Source organism: Falco rusticolus, chromosome 6 (genome assembly GCF_015220075.1).
Source record: "Falco rusticolus isolate bFalRus1 chromosome 6, bFalRus1.pri, whole genome shotgun sequence".
Classification (NCBI taxonomy): Eukaryota; Metazoa; Chordata; class Aves; order Falconiformes; family Falconidae; genus Falco; species Falco rusticolus.
The window spans coordinates 89208018-89222651 of NC_051192.1; the positions used below are offsets into that span (position 1 = coordinate 89208018).

A 14634-nucleotide genomic window follows, 5' to 3' on the forward strand; every position below is an offset into this window, starting at 1 on the left:
CCATAGATGAACATACCTGGAAGGAAGATAAATGAGCACGTGCTATGATGAAAAGCAGAGGAGTTTCCTCAGAGGCACAAAAAGATACAGAGTAACATGATGATGTCAACACATTTTAAGAGCAAAGTAGGAAAACTTGCTTAGTGTACATGATACACAATCAAATCACCTTTGGGAATTTGTGCAGTGTTTAAATTTAGTTCAGACTATTCCTTTCTTTATTTGAATAACAGTTCCTACAAATGTTCACTCACATTAATCAATTTTTCACCCACAAAAAAATAGGTCAAAGAATGTTACTTAGGTTGGAAAGGCAAAACACTGTGAGCTAGGAAATGCCAGAATCAAGGCTGTTTGACAGTCTTCAGTCTACCCATATGCGAATGTGTATATTAAATCTTTAATTACATGATCACATACTATTTTTCCCAAAGGACCTCTGACTCAGTCAGCACAAAAGTTAGAAAGTGCTCAGTGACTGAGGAAAATAAAGGATGAGCTGTTCAAAAGGCACTATTATCCTTAAAGAAAGCTAAAGACTTCTTGGCCAATAGTACAAACGTGATACAAGAGAAATTGGTTTTCACTTCACAGGGGTGAAGTGGGTGAATACTTTAGGAGTGGTATCAATGTGACTAAATACTGATAAATATTTGACATGGAAGTTGGCTTGAAGCATCCTGTTTTCCTATACAATTTTTAGAATATATAAGTCCTTAAATTCCAGTAAGTTTTAAAAGGATCAAGCTGTATGACTTCTATGAAAGTCAATAGTAGTTGTACGACTAAACTCCTCTGCACTACCAGAAATTTTCCTCCATATTGTTTTTGATAATAAAGATTATCATGCACGGTTTGAAACAAATAAGACAGCCCAGTTACACAGACAAATTATAAAGTAATTTTCTTTAGTTGTATTTAACTGCTAGTCAGTAGAGCAGCTGGAGGACAAAAAGTGCTGCTAATTTCAGTGCTAGGAAGATAGAGCATGGCAACTGTAGGATAAATATATTATGGATGATCAGGTAGTTCCTGTGTGTGGAGCATAGCTGGAAGATCATTAGACACAGGAAACCACACTGCTCCCATTCAGCCTCAGACTGCAGTATTTTTCTCTGATTATGATTTATTGTCTTACCTTATGAAGATTATTCACCATCTGCAAGAGTCCATAGATCACCCAAACCAGGAGATGAGAGGCAGGATCTGACTAGGAATGCCAAGTGCTTTGCTCACTTACTCCAGAAGAAATCTTGGATAAATCAAAAGCAATCAGTGCCACCACTCAGGATTTTTGACAATGTATTGTGAAAGCAAAAAAAGAGGAGAAGCAGTGGCCTAAAATTCAGCTTCCAAACTCTCAAGGCCATGTCATTTATGATAGCCAGAGCTAATACTTGATATAGTCAGGTAAAAGATCCTTTTGCCAATTCCTTGCCACTTTGTAACATTTCAGTCATTTGAACTGGCCTTTTCTGTGTTAGGTGCTTCAGTTCATACATGCTCAATAGTGTAGCTATTACTTTCTCTGGAAAAAAACTAGTTAAACTGGCAATGTGATATGCCAGATCTGTGCAGACTAAAGGGGACTTTCCCTACAGTTCTTTCTCCCAGATTCTACAGGTTACTCTGTCCTCTGATGTTGGGGACCAAGAGCACAAAGACTGTCTGTCTTGTGCATGATATTCTCCAAGTTAATAATCAAGTTGAAGGCCAATCAGAATAAAAAAAGAGACAAAATTAATCCACCTTAGGTTATTATAGCCATTTTGTTAACTGTAGATTTCTTGAACGTTCCTAAACCATTAGATGCTATGTCGGCCAATAAAGCTCACTTCTGTCTGTAACTGATCGGTTTAACCTCCACCATAGCCAAGCCTGGTCAGATTGATTCACGAGTACCTGACATAAAGTCTGACTACTCTCCATTGCATCTACAAAGCAAAGGTCCCAAATCAGAAAGTCAGTTTTAAAGAGATTGACTTTTCCACTTAGCAAACTAGTATGGTATGAATGCACAAAGCAGGTCTAAATGAGAGGAAGAAAAATCTTCTGAAGGTGAGACAGCCATGTAGTAAGGTTCCCACAAATTATTTAAAATACGAGACACATAAATCTCACCGGGTTGCCTACATTTTCACTCTGTTAGAGGAAAACAAGGAAACTTTTTCAATGTGCACTACTCCATTACTTATTTTATGTCCAGTTATGAAGCTATTTCAGGCTTTGAAAAATAGCTACGTTATGCTCTAAGTTGAAATAGCTAGGCAATCTTTGCGTTCTGCAATCTGTAGACACTTAATCCAGGGGAAAACAATTTTGTTTCTGTCTTTCCAGTTTCATTCCAAGATTTCTTATGTGCATGTTTTTAAGCCTCAAAGTTTTCTGTATTGCTACCTGATCTATTGGATTGGTTTAATTTTGCCTGCAAAAATTTTGACATGCTTTACTCATTCTGTTTTTTGGTCAAAACCAGTTACCCAGCATAGCTAGCTTCAGTTATATTTTAATAAATCTCTAAGTAAGTACAATTTTGAACTACAACATTAATTATGCAAGATAGGACAAAGAACAGAGTACTTAACAAAAATGACTACAGAAACAGACTGTTGAAACCAAAGAAATTTGACCTAGGCATGTCATGTTATTATTGTTTAAATTTTGAAGCAGCTAAGCTTTGATCCTGCAAAGACATGCTCAGAGGCTTAGCTTAATGCAGTGAAATCAAGGGGGCTCTTTCCAGCTCTTTGCAATGCAAAATGACAACAGGTGCACAGACCTTTGTAGTACTGTAACCTAAATGTGCCTGTAATCAGAACTTCATAAAAGGCCACAGTGTCACTCTTTAATAAATAAATGTCACTCTTAAATAAAACAATGTAAATAATATGTTAATCAAACCCCATGTTGCTCACAGCTCATTTTATTTGCTAGAGATAAACAAAGGCTGTTTGAAGGAAAGAAAAACAATATGGTATTTAAGAGTCCATCACCCTTCGTGATGTACTTGCACACAAGAATTGTTCACCACAACATGGCTATTGATTTTTTTGAACCATTACTTGTCATTCCATAGAAATTCATGCAAAACTGGTTTATATCAGACAAACCATTTACTCCTGCAGGCTTTGGATCATTGAGAAAAATTGAAGGTTCTGCTTTCAAGAAAAGGACTCTTTTTTATTGTGAAGAATTCTGGTGAAAACAAGGCAGTGGTTGCCACAACATTGGTTCTGACCATGCCTAGTCTCTAGTAATCTGCTTCCATCTGATCAGTTCTCAGTAGCTTAAAGGATAGGAGAGGTTTACTAAAAGATAGGAAGGGTTTAGTAGCCAAGCCAAATGATTTTGTCAGTCAGGTCTGTGTGAATATACACACTGATGCTAGTGAAATTAGACTTTAGGTTTTGGATTTTGACTTTTTCTTAACTTCTGGCAGAAGGGTAAAGAGATAATCTTGGTTTATGAAGATAATGAGATTTGAGTGGTATAACCACAGAGGTCTAAACCAGCATTTCATATAACCACCAAACACATTAGATTATTAATTTGCAGCTTAGTAGTGTATGATGAATACTGGTGACTTTAAATCTGTCAACAGGTGATCTATAAACTAACAGGATTTTTTTAGTTATTTCATTCTTCTATTTAAAACTAAGCATCCCCACTCTGAAAGAGTTAGCAGATACAGAGAAGCATTCCTTATAGGTGGTATGGCAAAGCTGAATCATAGAGATCTTTGCTAATAGTTCTAGTAAGTGATGTCTTCATTATTTGTAATTTTAAAAGTGAATCAATATTTTTTTAACAGTATGTTTTTAAACTTAAATGTTAAATGCTTTATTTATTTCCCCTTACTACTCCATTTCCCATCATCTGCTGACAGATTATAATGAATTACCAATGTATTTTTTCCCAAAGAAATTAAGAAACACTTTGGGGTGTTTATTTTAAAATTATGGGTAGCCTCCCTTACCCATTCCATTCATGTATTTGAATCTGGATTCTTTTGTAAGGCAATATCGTCTTCTTTGGTAGAGGAATAGTGTCAGGTAGGAATACTCTAAGTGGTGGAATACTCTAAGTCCTGTGCATATCCACAGAAAAATATCCTTTTTGCATTACAACTATTTTGTTTGTGTAAGTGTTAAAATCTACACTAACTATATCATTATTTTGGTGGCATAAATCACTTCTGTATGAAGGACACACTAACAAAAAGGAAAACATGAGCTGGTTAGAACTACCCATTTGCAACATTAAGAGCATTTCAGTTCAGAGAAAAGTTTTATATAAGTGGATTTAAGCATTTTATAATTTTCTGCAAGAAAAGTCTTCTGCATATAAAATCTGTGCTACATCACTTCATCTTCCTAGGTGGATGAGACAGAAATGCAGAAAAAAATCACTTATCTTGTGCTAGTTCTAATACTGCCAACTCGTGTGTGTCACATGACCCTGTTTTAAGGACTAATAACAGGAAACAGTGAGCAGGGAATAGATGTGAGGTGTGTAGCTTGCCTTCATACATACAGATGAAAATTCTCAGGCCAACACAGGTCAGGTTTGTAGCATGCAGCACTGCAGAAATATAGGAGAAATATTATGTTGCTATCTCTCCCCAAGACAACAGTTCTCAAATACTCAAATAACATTTCCCATAAATCCCAGCCTGTCTTCATTGTTTGTGTATTCTTTCCCTCCAAGGTCCTGTAGCCTTGGATAGCTGCCAGCCTGCTAGTAAATAACTTGATCATGCAATCCTTATTCAAACAAATCTGTTGTTAATTTTTATTAAGTCTGTTCTGCTGTCTATCATATTTACCTACATGTAGCTGCAGTATCTTCAAAGGACACAGGATACAAACATGTACGTGGTGGTCAATGTTCTTACAAGTCTTCTTTTGGGAACTGGTCATGAACTCCATTCAAGCAGAAATTCCAGAAGGAAATTGCGTATCATTTTTAAAATATGTTATATAGACAAACTACAATGATATTTTGCACATTACAGCTATCTAAGCTGATGCTTATTTTTTAGATGGAGGTGCCAAAAAATTTAGTGCTTATATGCAGGAGTGAAGATGTGCATGTGTCTTAGTTTTGTCTTTTGCAAACCAAAAATCTGGCACTCAAATCCAAATTGTTCTAGACAATACTCTCTAAATATTTACACAAAGACAAATACTGTCTTAAAATTATTCCTGTGAAGTGCTTTTGCATGTGCTTGACCCTACACATGCAAGTAACAGTTCAGTAGAATTACCATCATGCATTAATGTAAATGATTGTTGAAGTTCTTTCAGAAACTTAGTACAGTAAGGAATACTAACACCTTTATAGGATTTTGAAGTGTGGAGAAACACAGAGTGATTCTAGTTATTAATTTACACAAAATGTTTGACATATTCCAAACTATATTAATCTCTGTCCTATGTCTTGAGGTAAGTCAATTAAGAAAGTATTGTTAAAGTGGCTTTTTTGTGAGCTGAGTGGATTTACATCATAACTAGTTAAATAAAAACATATGAAATACCATTAAAAATTTTATTACAAACTAAAAGAAATAGCAAAAAGATCAGTTCTAGGAAAAAAACCCAAACAACAATAGTGGGATCAGAACAAATCAGGACAATGGATAAAAAGAAGAAAACTGACAAAAATAAAAAGTCAAATTAAGATAACCGTTGGATAACAAATGCAAAAAAAATATCATAGATATGGTGAATGTGATTTCAGTTAGAAAGATAAACGAAATTATTTGATCTTTTAAAAGTAACAAAGAACTTGTGGTGGAAATGGCACTCTCAGCTTTTCTGATGAACAATGTGGATTGATTGTCAAACAGCCTAACATTGCTGAAAGAGAAGCTACCTGAGGCTGAAGCATAAGTTTTATAAAAAGTCTAGACATTCACTTTAGTAATTTTTTTTAATGACTTAAATTTATATGCCAGCTGAAGTTATAGGCAACAAAAGGAGATAAAGTCTTATACAATGGTGAAGCATTTTAGTTCTTAATAAAGAAAATTATGTAGTACAGTGTACCTTTTCGAAATAGAACACTAGTAATCTTAATCAGTTTTTCAATTACATTTAGACCCTTACTGGAATTTAGAGAGATGCTTATTGGTATTTTTGTGCCTATGTGAATCAAGAACAAAATGATCAACAACCAACATTTTAATGTAGAAAAGCTTTCAGATGTCAAGAGACTAGTCCTATTCTAGAAAGTATCATGCAGCCTGATTTCCATCAAGAGAATTTACATAGTGTCAAGATCAAAAACATGTAAGTTTTCTTGAATTAAGCTGGAGAAAGTTAAGGGCTTAATAAACTTACAAGAAAGGCAAAGATCTTTCACGAAGAGAAGGGCTTTCCTGGCAACCAGACCAGAAGCAACTAGGGACCTCATCATTTGGAGCCAAAGCTGCCAAACCAGTTGTATGTATGAGTTAGAAGGTAAGGGAGACAAGTCTATGCTAACCTGGAAAGGTATTCTTGAAAATCTCCATTACTGACCATCATATATCTGACTTTGTGTCTGTGACCATCCAGATACTCTCCCTGTGCTCAGAGCTAAGCTCGTGAGTAGTTCTGCTGAGTTTAAGTGTGAACATTGTGAAAGTTCAAATGGAAAAAATAAACATTTCCAAGTCTAAATTCAAGGCAGTATCCAAGTTTCGCAGGTGGCTTCCTCTGTTTTGAAGATGAGTGTTTTAAGGCAACATAACTATGCTGGCTTTATGCCTCCTCAACACCTGGAGAAGTTATTTCTTATCTTTTCAATTCTTTCCAGATCAAACAATATATTTACCAAGTCCCTACAATTGAGCACATTGGCAGGAGACTTCTAGCACACCCTTTCTCAGGTCAATGCTACTAAACACAAAGCTCTGTCCTCCCAAGAAATGCAAGATATGAGCCTTTCAGGCTTTGGTTTCAAACCGACTCCATGTCTTGTCTTTCAAATTCTTGACTGAAAAGTTGCAACAAGGAAAAAAGAAAAGTTATTTCACCATCATCTTTCCACAATGAGGTACTGCTTGTTGGCTTGAACACTGTTCTGGGACTACTCACTCCAGCTGAGTGCTGTACCCTACAGTCATGTGTCCTTCATGTCATAAGAAGCAAAGATCAGTTAAAATGCAATTTGGTAGCCAAGTTCAGGAGCTGGGCTTCAGGGTCTGTCTTCTAGTTTAGGAGTGATGACTACCTACCACCTTAAGATGCCTACTTGTAACAGAAACAGAGTTGTAGATTCACTCTGCTCTGGACTGGTTTAAGCATCAAAGTGTTTCACCTGCTGACCCGAGCATATCCTTCTTGTAGGCTTCTAGTCGACCCATTCATTCAAGGGAACAGGGACACATGACTTTATTGGTTTTTTATATTGTATATATAAATTATATATATACATATATTATATATAAATAAATATATAGATTGTATTTATATTGCAAACCCCGTTCCAGGTGCTGCGCTTCACAGTGCAAACATTACACTTGGTTCCAAGTGTGTAAGTTTTAGGCATTGCAGCATTAAACTGTAGTTGCCTGAACCTTTTTTCTGGTTAAGACAAGTGACACTGAGCACTGTATTCTACCTTTCTCCAGTTTTCCCTTCTGCTGGAAAAAAATAAATGACAAAAATTGCCATGAGAGTTGGATTTTAATCGACTTGCTACAGAAAGAAAAAGCATAATTCTACAGAGAAAAGCCAGAAAAAGTGGGCACTCTGCTGCCTGAAAAAATGCATAAAAGATGTATATGAGATCAGCACAGAGGAAATTCCACTTGACTCCTGTGCAGGATTTATTTCAAAAAGGGCTAAATTGATTTCACATTGGAGATTAATGTTTAAAGTGAAGAGAAGTGAGTAGTTGCAGGATGGAAAGCTGATTTGTGAAATGTAATCTGGGATGGAAACTTTCAGTTTGGGAAAGGATTGTAGTATGCTAGGGTAATTCTAGGGCTATTTTCCATTTAGATATTGTACCTGTGATTTGATGGAGAAAGCTGATGGAAAAAAATGGGTAAGGAAATTATTTAACCCAGAAGCAATGCAATTATTGAGACGTAATTCATACAAACAGCATCCTTGGGACTGGCAATATGTTCCTTTTAATTTCTACTTGTTAAGTAGAAACGCATTTTACAAAGCTCCCTCTTCACCTGTGCTCAAAGAGGACATATCCTGTAGAGAAAGTCTCTTCATAGAAAGGCTAAGGTGAGAGCACCTTCATCGTGGTGGCCACACTGCAGAAGGGAAAAGAGAAGACGATGCTGGCCTCTGTGGCAGCTAAGACAGTATCCTCACAAATTCTTACACCTCAGAGGCTATGTGCAAAGTGAGTTGTCTACTCAAAACGCACTAAGATAATAAATAATGCAATTAGATTTAAAGAATTTGGATCATTCAGAGGATTCAACAAGCAATGGGCAAATAGAAATCCGCCTAGAGAGGCTTAAGACCATGCTGGGAAATATTTGCTAGATGGAGCAATTGTAAAGCACGCTGGAAAGAAATGGAATAAACTGAGAGGGAGTAGTGAGAACATTGACTTAGTGTGTGGGCATGGAGTTATGTTTCTCTCACCCAGATGGCCCAGCCCTTCTCGCTATTAGACTGGATTGCCATGAGGCAGCACTTGCAGAGTGTTCAGACAATCCAAACGGTATAAAAAACAGTGACCCTTTACCTTGTTAGAGAAAATTTTCAGTTCCTCCTTTTCCATTGCCTTTGTTGCCCTGATAAGGCCATCTGTGGCCACCTGTTCCTCCAAAGGAGTTTACATTGTGTTTGACTGCTATTGCTGCTAAAACCCTCATCTGCTCTCGGGTTTTTAACCAGTCTTCTCACTGCACTCTTCTGCTTATAAAATACAGTTGCCAAAATAGTCATATCAGTTATTACGGCAGGCTCACCTCTGTTCAGAAGCTCTACCTTCTTGCCCTGTTCCTACCACATCAGAGCCAGGCTTTGTGGTTTTGTCGTTACATATCACCTTGGAATACATCAGTCTTTATTCACTTCACTGCTATGGTGGCAAACATCTTTGAAGGTCGTTCTAGGTAGTGCCTTGTAATGTTACAATAGATTCCTAAAGCTGATCTTTCTGTTAACACCTAAGGACAGACTGTTTGGAATGAAAACTAAGGAAAAAAAAAAAAAAAAAGGGGAAAAAAAAAAAAAAAGGAGCACTCTGATATGAATTCATCAGCAAACAGGATTCCTGATATAGATCTACTTTATGCTTTCTAAAGCAATTTGGACATGCATACTTAAATGCATGATATTACTTCTGCTATCTTTGTCTTTCTTCTTATCATCTTATCTTTTGTTGCAATCTTTTATTGTATCTTGGCCCAGGCAAAACACTCCTTGTGGCAAATTTTCCACCTGTACATTAATATTCATAATGTAAATACAATCAAATTTCTGTTCTGATGGGGTCCTCCAGGAGCCTGCCAAAAGTTATATTATTTCTATATTATCTTAGGAACTGTAACTAAGTGATACATGAGCCAGCCAAACACATACACCTTTATAAAGGAGAGGGTTCTGTGCTCATGTGCTTTTTGCAAAATATTACAGAAGTCTGAGACACCCTCATGACCCAAATCAACTCAGCTATGAAGTACACTCTGTCCATCAACTATTATATGACAATGACATCACTATTATCAGAAAAGTGCAAAGCAAATTCCACTGAACTAATGGCATTCATAATAAATTATATTGTATACAAAGAAGTATTTCAGATTTCCAGATGATCTAAATCTTTTCTGTTTGATATTGGGGGTTGGAGGTGGGGTGGTGTGTGTGTGTGGAAGTGACAATCTTTCTGGTGATTTATAACAGCATAGATTAGAGCCATCAGGAAATGACAGCTCCCATTTGCAGTCTTAACCTTACTATTTTCCACACTTGTTTTGCAGTACAGCCACTATTTACGTGTATTTCAGTATTTCTCAACTAATGTAATGCCCTCTAACTTATGTCTTTTCTGTACACATTAGCTAACATTTAAAAAGAAAAAAATTAGTCTTAAAAACAATAAAAATCTTAAATCTCAGTCTGAAAACCCAGTTTTGTAGATGCAGCTGAAGACATTTACCCTTAATTATTCCATTTATGATCTCTGAGAGCATTGAGTTTACTAACCTAATCCCCAAGCTCATGTTTGCAGGAAGAAAATAAAAAACACCTGAACATATGCACGTGTTAAGCAACTTGGCTTTGACTCTGTGCTACATACATTATACTAGCAATGTCTTTGTAAACTGTTGTTTCAGCTAAGTTAATGAGTACAATTCCTAGATGAGACCAGACTGAGAGCTCATGAGAATGCGGGTGACTGAGAGCTAATGTGACATGAGATGGAGCAAAAGAGAACAAAGACACACTCACTTTTTGTTTCCCTGGGGGAATAAACAGAGACACTGGGAGAAAACTCTGGTGGAGAGGAGTGGAAAAAAAAACGTCGTCGGTAGGTATAGAGAGTTCAGATGTTTTGTGCTGCCATTTACAGCATTTTCTGTAAGAAACTGCTCAGGGTATCCAGGAGAGTCCCTCACTGGGAAATCTCATTGTAGCAAGTGGTTGTTAATTCCACTTTAAGTTAGCATGACTTCTGCAGTACAGTTTTGGCCTCATAAGCACGTATGTATAAATGCTCTAAGCCGAGAGTTCTTCAGCTACTTGATGGTAAGGGTGTGCTGCATGATCGTCAGCTCCTGAAGCTGTGTATTTGGTGCAGGCCTAGCTGTATCCTTAGTAGACAAAACAGTCAGTTTTCACGCAAGCTACAATATTCACTTGAAATCCTTGCCCTACGCAGCAGCAAGCTAGGAATATTCAAAAGGCTTTGCCCTCAGTGCTGAAGGAGAATTTGGCATAATCCAGAGCAAACCAGAGGCTAAACAAGAGCAATGCTGAGGCATTTGCTGTGATAGTCAATGTGATAGTGAACTAAGTGAAATCTTCTAGAGTGTAAGAAGGATATAAAAGGCCACTTTTTTCACATTTGTAACATTTGCAAAACAAGAAACTCTTCCATCTAAGTTTGAAAAGACCTAAACTACAAATAAAGTATTTCATAGGTTCAAAATGGCTACGAAAGGGGATAAAAAGCTATGAGTCTACAAAACAAAACACCTCATGTTTTCCATTTTTGGTTCTTTTTCCTGGAATTCAGACCAGAGGGGTGTGACAAACCCTTTGGAAAGTTGGACAGAATGGCATGCAAAAAAGGGCTAAACGTGTTATGCTTTTTTATATTGCTTCCTTCTGTTGCTTCAAATCACATCTGATATATCTGGGTTTTTTTTCTTTGTGTTCTTGACTCAACACATTTGGACTTCATTTATTACGTGGTTCAGATCTGTCATTTTCACTTGTCGTGGCCACTGGCTGTGATGTCCATAACTGTCATTCAGTAATATTACCTTGTACTTTTTTCCTCCCTGTATTATTTGTGAATTTAAGAATGCTCACACTGACAAATGTTTAATTCTCTTTGAGCTTCATAGAAGAGATTATGATTCTGTCCTGAAAATACATTTTTTTCTTGATCATAGTAAAACTTAATTATAGTTTTGCATGTTACTAATACCATTTTAAATGGCAAAGATGAAATTATCCTTTTAACCACATAAGTAAACAGTAAGTTTTGTTCATTAGTTTCTTAACTACCTTTTTCTGATATTTTCTTTGCCACAAAAATCTCATAAACCCTATCTGGATCTGTGTTTATTATGGACAGATTTTATTTTCTGGGTTGTTTTCTGTTTTTATTTGTTTGTTTTTTTCATGTTTGCAGTGGTCTGTTTGCATGATGGAACTTAGATTCTGGGTTGGTGCTGGTAGCTGACCAATAAAGAGCTCCTCATAGTTTGCAGTGTCTTAGCTCAGAACTCCTTCTTCTAATTCTTTATTTTTAAGGAAGGTAGAGAAGACATGTACAGGCAAGAGGTGTATATACACTGTCCTGCACCTTGTTTATATCAGTTCAGGTTATGCAGTTCAACTTAGTGTATAGACAAGGTACAGAACGTTTCTGATGTCGTTACATTTCATGTTCAGTGCTCATAATGATACTTCGATGCAAATTCCAAAGAGCAGAGATTAAATGTAGGTAAGAAAGTGCCCTAATCATATTTTGTGTGATAGCACTAGATTTTTCTCCATGCTAAAGAAAATGCTTTTTATAATGTTTTTAGACTTTTCTACATGAATGTGCAGTTTCCTTTTTCTCTTTACTGGGCAAAAATACCTTCATCCTAGGATGACTTTTTCACATTGGGGATCACCACACCTGGGATCTTGTTCTCAAGAAGTAAAGAGTGAGCAAGATTTGCCTGAGAGATTTTGATCCTCACATTTGATAGAATCATGGAATTATAAAATGGTTTGGGTTGGAAGATCGTCTAGTTCCAACCCCCTGCCATGGGCAGGGACACCTCCCACTAGACCACGTTGCTCAAAGCCCCATCCAGCCTGGCCTTGAACACTTCCAGGGATGGGGCATCCACAGCTTCTCTGGGCAACCTGACCCAGTGTCTCACCACCCTCACAGTAAAGAATTTCATCTAAATATCTAATCTAAATCCCTTTCAGTTTAAAGCCATTCCCCCTCGTCCTATCACTACATGCCCTTGTAGACAGTCCCTCTCCAGCTTTCTTGGAGGCCCCCTTTAGGTACTGGAAGGCTGCTATAAGGTGTCCTCGGAGCCTTCTCTTCTCCAGGCTGAACAACCCCAACTCTCTCAGCCTGTCTTCATAGGAGAGGTTCTCTAGCCCTCTGATCATCATCGCAGTCCTTCTCTAGACTCACTCCAACAGGTTCATGTCCTTTTTACGATGGCGGCCCCACAGCTGAATGCAGTACTCCAGGTGAGGCCTCACAAGAGTGGAACAGAGAGGGAGAATCACTCCCCCCAGACTCCTGGCCATTCTTCTTTTGATGCAGCCCAGGATAACATTGGCTTTCTGTGCTGCAAGCACACATTGCCAGGTCATGTTGAGCTTCTCATCAACCAAGTCTTTCTCCTCAGGGCTGTTCTCAATCCATTCCCTGCCCAGCCTGTATTTGTGCTTGGGATTGCCCAGACCCAGGTGCAGGACCTTGTACTTGGCCTGGTTGAACTTCACGAGATTTGCATGGGCCCACCTCTCAAACCTGTCAAGGTCCCTCTGTATGGCACCTCCACTCCAGCATGTTGACCCCACCACACAGCTTGGTACTGTCAGCAGACTTGCTGAGGATCACTGTCCATGTGTCCACAAAGTTGTTGAACATACCACTCCCAGTCCTAACCCCTGAGGAACACCACTCATCACTTGTCTCCACTTGGACATTAATCCATCAACTGCAACCCTTTGAGTGTGACCATCCAGCCAATTATTACCCACCAAGTGGTCCATCTGTCAGATCCCTGTCTCCCCTATTTAGGGATAGCAATGTCATGCAGGACAGTGTCAAATGCTTTGCACTAGCCCAGGTAGATGATGTCAGTTCCTCTTATCTTATCCACCAGTGCTGTAATGCCATCATAGAAGGCCACCAAATATGTCAGGCAGAATTTGCCCTTAGTAAAGCCATATTGGCTGTCACCAATCACCTCCTTATTTTCCATGTGCCTTAGCATAGTTTCCAGCAGGATCTGCTCCATGATCTGGCTGGGCACAGAGCTGAGACTGACTGGCCTGTAGTTCCCCAGGTCTCCCTTTTGTCCTTTTTCAGAATGGGGCTTATGTTTCCCCTTTCCAGTCTGTGGGAACTTCACGGGACTGCCACGACGTCTCAGATGCGATGGATAGCGGCTTAGCAACTTCATCTGTCAGTTCCCTCAGGACCTGCAGGTGCATCTCATCAGGTCCCATGGACTTGCGCATCTTCAGGTTCCTTAGACAATCATGAACCTCATCTTCTCCTATAGAGGGCAGTTCTTCATTCTCCCAGTCCCTGCCTTTGCCTTCTGCAACTTGAGCAGCAGGGCTGGAGTACTTGCCAGTGAAGACTGAGGCAAAAAAGTCAGCCTTCTCCATATCCCAGGTAACCAGCTCTCCCATTTCCTTCTGGAGAGGGCCCACATTTTCCCTAGTCTTCCTTTTAGCACCAATGTACCTGTAGAAGCTTTTCTTGTTGCCATTGATGTCCCTGGCCAGATTTAATTCTATCAGGGTTTTTATATATCCTGTCAGGCCATAGTAAGATATTGTGATTGACAGGTGGGACAGCGATTCTCACATGACAGCAGTTGAGAGGTGATTGACTAGGACTGACAGCCTGATCAGAAAACTTGGTTATGTCATTTAACTTAGGGTGGTTGCATTTATTTTAGATTGTCAGATCAGGCTTTTCCTGCTACTATGAGTTGGAACAAGACCATGGGGGGATTAGCTGCCCTCGGATAATTAATTTCTGGTTTATGTGAGGAAACCATATTGAAATTTCATGTTAATTTTTCTGGCTGCTTAATGTACAATTCTGTCTCTGACCAGCAGTCCTATAAGAACTGAGCTGCTTCAGAGTTATTCCTGGGTTTACTCTTTTTTACATAGAATAGCAGGACTTTCATTTGCTCATCAACACCAAGAAATAAAAGATTCCCCACCCAGGCCGCTGAGG

General features: G+C 38.3%; 1 protein-coding gene across 1 annotated transcript in view; it reads left to right on the plus strand.

Annotated features, from left to right (window-relative positions):
• Positions 1–14634, plus strand: part of FUT9 (fucosyltransferase 9) — a 114765-nt gene that overhangs the window by 62725 nt on the left and 37406 nt on the right. The gene's annotated exons all lie outside the window — the stretch shown is intronic.